Raw genomic sequence first — 5933 nt, forward strand, 5'->3', positions numbered from 1 at the left:
TGGATCTGCGGCGAGAGGGAAGACGATGGGAAGGGCGGGATGGGATAGGGGCCGGAGTGGGAAGGGCAGAAGGATGGAGGATGAGCAGGTTTATGAGAGAGAGGAAAAGGGAAGGAGAAGGTGCCAGAACGAGAGGAGGGAGTTTGGTAGTAAAATAGGAGAGGGAGTGGGGAGGGTGTTGATAGATGGTTATGATAAATGGTTAGATTAATGGAACATTTATATAGGTAGATAGATGGATGGATACCTTGATTGCTAAATATATATATTGATGGATAGACGGATGCATAGATGAGTTGATGGACGGAAAGACAGATGACTAGATGGGTGGATAGAAAGATGAGATGATGGACGGATACATGGATAGATAGATGTATATAATGATAAATGGTTGGTTTAATGGGAAGATAGATTGATGGATTGACAGATATAAGTAGATAGATAGATGGATACATTGATGGATACATTTGTGCTAGGTGAACAGTCGAATCAAGTTAAAGAATATCTTTCGATTTGCTATTACATTAACCGGGATTCGATCGGGGACCATTAGGATTATAACCATCGAACTCTCTCCATTTAGACGCTAGGCCTCCAGTTTGTGTGTGTGTGTGTGTGTGTGTGTATGTGTGTGTGTGTGTGTGTGTTTGTGTGTGTGTTAGTTAGAGAGAAATAGATGTAGTAGATATAAAAGAGGATAAATACATTTATTTGATAGGCGGGGTCCAAGAGCTAATAACTCGATTCTGCAGATACATATAGTAAATATAAGGATAAAACACACACACACACACACACACACACACACACACACACACACACACACACACACACACACACACACACATACACACACACACACACACACACATACACACACACACACACAGAGGCGGGACCAAAGAGCCAGAGCTCAACCCCTGCAAAATGAACCAGGTGAGAATGCACACACACACACACACACTAGTTGATAATGGACTGTTTTGTGTTCGTATCCATGTGTACTATTGTCATGACCGACAGACACGTGAAGCTATATGTGTTTATGTGTACCTGTAATTAAACTGACATGTGTACGGTAATTATCTGTATGTGTCCATTTTAAAGGTACATATTAGGTAATGTTTATTTATGTAAATTGATTGACATACGTACGTATGCGCGCGTTTACTGTAATTTATATGGTTAACATGTATACGTTTGAATGACATAGTTTCCCATTATTGTCACATTTTTTGTTACTGTTTCGCTGTTCACTCTCACTCTCTGACCCCCGTCGACTAATTGTGCTCACGTGTGTTTGGTCAAGGTACGGTAACCATTGGTTTTTTACCCTATAATTTGCAACTATTTGCAAACAAACATTTCTAAAGAACATCTATGTTTCTGATAAATATTATTTTTCCTAACATACAAGTCAATCACACAGTACCAAACCTCAGTCAGAAACACTTTTCTTACTATCTCTCACAACGTCTTTTGCATATATATCCTATCTTAATCAATTTATAATTAATATTCATAACTGGCAACCCTCTTCCAGCGCCTTCAAGGCCACCAAACATCATTCCTTTCCATTAACCTCTCCCAAATTATCGTTTGCACCAATACACACACTAGGGGGCTTTAAAGCTGAGTGGACAGCCCTCTCGACTCGTAGTCCTAGGGTCAAAGTTCGATCCCCCGGTGATAGCGCAAACGAAAATCAGCAGAGTTTCATTCATTCTGATGCTCCTCTTACCTAGCAGTACATAGGTACTTGGGCATTAGACACCAGTTACGGGCTGCTTCCTGGGTGTGTGTATGTGGATATTTTTTTTTATTAGCTAGTAAAAATTGATTGATTGACAGTTGAGAGGCGGGCCGAAAGAGCAGAGCTCAACCCTCGCAAGAACAACTAGGTGAACACAACCTGATAAATACTAACTAACCGCGATCTCGTATAATCTACTACACACGCTACCACCTCCCCCCGACTCCCTAAATCACTCTACCTAAGTCATTAAAAATTAAAACAAATCAATTAATACACCAAAAATACTAACTATAAATAAAGGCACCAAATTTGAGACATACAGCGACTCCAGCGTGGTCAAGTCGGAAGAGAACGTGTTCTCATCTGGATAGATTGCGATCGAGCCTGTCGGAACGGTGGTGTAACTGCAGGGCACAAATATTTGTGTGTCCCCTCCTGTAGCTGCCTCTGTTTCAACAGGTTCCCTGGATAGCTGGAATTGGCCTGGCCCTTGGAAAGTGGGGAAGGGGTGAAATCCGTTGGGCCCACGGATGGATACCTTGGATCCATAGACCTAGGGTAGGTCTAATCACCTGGGATTCGAACCCACGGTGGGAATAAGGGGGAAGATTTGGGGTAGGAGGGACACAAATGGTTCCTGAAACCAAACCTCACATAAATCCGGACACTACACTCACACACACACCCTTATCCGAACATTCACAGGGACACTCACACACACACATCCATAGACTGTGATAAGGAAGACCATCTGAGGGGACACAGATGGCCTCCTGAAACCACAGATGTAACCGGACACATAATCATCCGGACACTCACAGGGACACCCACACTCACCCGTACACTCACAGTGACACTCACACTCACACACTGACACATCCATAGACACAAACTGTGATAAGGGAGACCATCTGAGGGGACACAGATGGCCTCCTGGACCCACAGGGTCCATATCCATACAGGCTCAGATCAATATTTAAATATAAATATATATTTATAAATATAAAATTTTTAAAGAAAATACATACATAAATATATATATATATATATATATATATATATATATATATATATATATATATATATATATATATATATATATATATATATATATATATATATGGCTTGGGAACAAGATTGGATGGTCCCCAAGCCAATATGGAATTGAAAACTCCCCACATATGAAGGATTCGAACCCAGACAGTCAGGAGGGCTCTTCATCCCAAAGAGAGGGGAACAGGAGGAGTGGTGCAGGTGAAACATGCATGAGGAGGGGGAACAGGGGGAGTGGTGCAGGTGAAACAGGGATGAAGAGGGGGAACAGGGGGAGTGGTGCAGGTGAAATAAGGATGAAGAGGGGGGAACAGGGGGAGAAGTGCTAGGTGAAAGAAGGATGAAGAGGGGGGAACAGGGGGAGTGGTACAGGGGAAAAAGGGATGAAGTGGGAGTGAAGGAGGTGCAGGAAGGGGGGCAGAGAGTGTGATGTAGGAGGGAGGACGATGGGAAGAGCTGGCGGCGGGAGGGAAGAATACATGATGGGTAAGAAGGGAAGGTGAGTGAACGAAGGGAAGAAATAGCAACGGGAGGGAGGAAAAACAGAGGGAAGGGCGAGAGTGAGAAGCGGCGGAAGTAATGAGAACGAAGGGATGGATCTGCGGCGAGAGGGAAGACGATGGGAAGGGCGGGATGGGATAGGGGCCGGAGTGGGAAGGGCAGAAGGATGGAGGATGAGCAGGTTTATGAGAGAGAGGAAAAGGGAAGGAGAAGGTGCCAGAACGAGAGGAGGGAGTTTGGTAGTAAAATAGGAGAGGGAGTGGGGAGGGTGTTGATAGATGGTTATGATAAATGGTTAGATTAATGGAACATTTATATAGGTAGATAGATGGATGGATACCTTGATTGCTAAATATATATATTGATGGATAGACGGATGCATAGATGAGTTGATGGACGGAAAGACAGATGACTAGATGGGTGGATAGAAAGATGAGATGATGGACGGATACATGGATAGATAGATGTATATAATGATAAATGGTTGGTTTAATGGGAAGATAGATTGATGGATTGACAGATATAAGTAGATAGATAGATGGATACATTGATGGATACATTTGTGCTAGGTGAACAGTCGAATCAAGTTAAAGAATATCTTTCGATTTGCTATTACATTAACCGGGATTCGATCGGGGACCATTAGGATTATAACCATCGAACTCTCTCCATTTAGACGCTAGGCCTCCAGTTTGTGTGTGTGTGTGTGTGTGTGTGTATGTGTGTGTGTGTGTGTGTGTTTGTGTGTGTGTTAGTTAGAGAGAAATAGATGTAGTAGATATAAAAGAGGATAAATACATTTATTTGATAGGCGGGGTCCAAGAGCTAATAACTCGATTCTGCAGATACATATAGTAAATATAAGGATAAAACACACACACACACACACACACACACACACACACACACACACACACACACACACACACACACACACACACACACACATACACACACACACACACAGAGGCGGGACCAAAGAGCCAGAGCTCAACCCCTGCAAAATGAACCAGGTGAGAATGCACACACACACACACACACTAGTTGATAATGGACTGTTTTGTGTTCGTATCCATGTGTACTATTGTCATGACCGACAGACACGTGAAGCTATATGTGTTTATGTGTACCTGTAATTAAACTGACATGTGTACGGTAATTATCTATATGTGTCCATTTTAAAGGTACATATTAGGTAATGTTTATTTATGTAAATTGATTGACATACGTACGTATGCGCGCGTTTACTGTAATTTATATGGTTAACATGTATACGTTTGAATGACATAGTTTCCCATTATTGTCACATTTTTTGTTACTGTTTCGCTGTTCACTCTCACTCTCTGACCCCCGTCGACTAATTGTGCTCACGTGTGTTTGGTCAAGGTACGGTAACCATTGGTTTTTTACCCTATAATTTGCAACTATTTGCAAACAAACATTTCTAAAGAACATCTATGTTTCTGATAAATATTATTTTTCCTAACATACAAGTCAATCACACAGTACCAAACCTCAGTCAGAAACACTTTTCTTACTATCTCTCACAACGTCTTTTGCATATATATCCTATCTTAATCAATTTATAATTAATATTCATAACTGGCAACCCTCTTCCAGCGCTTTCAAGGCCACCAAACATCATTCCTTTCCATTAACCTCTCCCAAATTATCGTTTGCACCAATACACACACTAGGGGGCTTTAAAGCTGAGTGGACAGCCCTCTCGACTCGTAGTCCTAGGGTCAAAGTTCGATCCCCCGGTGATAGCGCAAACGAAAATCAGCAGAGTTTCATTCATTCTGATGCTCCTCTTACCTAGCAGTACATAGGTACTTGGGCATTAGACACCAGTTACGGGCTGCTTCCTGGGTGTGTGTATGTGGATATTTTTTTTTATTAGCTAGTAAAAATTGATTGATTGACAGTTGAGAGGCGGGCCGAAAGAGCAGAGCTCAACCCTTGCAAGAACAACTAGGTGAACACAACCTGATAAATACTAACTAACCGCGATCTCGTATAATCTACTACACACGCTACCACCTCCCCCCGACTCCCTAAATCACTCTACCTAAGTCATTAAAAATTAAAACAAATCAATTAATACACCAAAAATACTAACTATAAATAAAGGCACCAAATTTGAGACATACAGCGACTCCAGCGTGGTCAAGTCGGAAGAGAACGTGTTCTCATCTGGATAGATTGCGATCGAGCCTGTCGGAACGGTGGTGTAACTGCAGGGCACAAATATTTGTGTGTCCCCTCCTGTAGCTGCCTCTGTTTCAACAGGTTCCCTGGATAGCTGGAATTGGCCTGGCCCTTGGAAAGTGGGGAAGGGGTGAAATCCGTTGGGCCCACGGATGGATACCTTGGATCCATAGACCTAGGGTAGGTCTAATCACCTGGGATTCGAACCCACGGTGGGAATAAGGGGGAAGATTTGGGGTAGGAGGGACACAAATGGTTCCTGAAACCAAACCTCACATAAATCCGGACACTACACTCACACACACACCCTTATCCGAACATTCACAGGGACACTCACACACACACATCCATAGACTGTGATAAGGAAGACCATCTGAGGGGACACAGATGGCCTCCTGAAACCACAGATGTA

This window comes from Procambarus clarkii, unplaced genomic scaffold (genome assembly GCF_040958095.1).
Source record: "Procambarus clarkii isolate CNS0578487 unplaced genomic scaffold, FALCON_Pclarkii_2.0 HiC_scaffold_250, whole genome shotgun sequence".
NCBI classification, from domain to species: domain Eukaryota; kingdom Metazoa; phylum Arthropoda; class Malacostraca; order Decapoda; family Cambaridae; genus Procambarus; species Procambarus clarkii.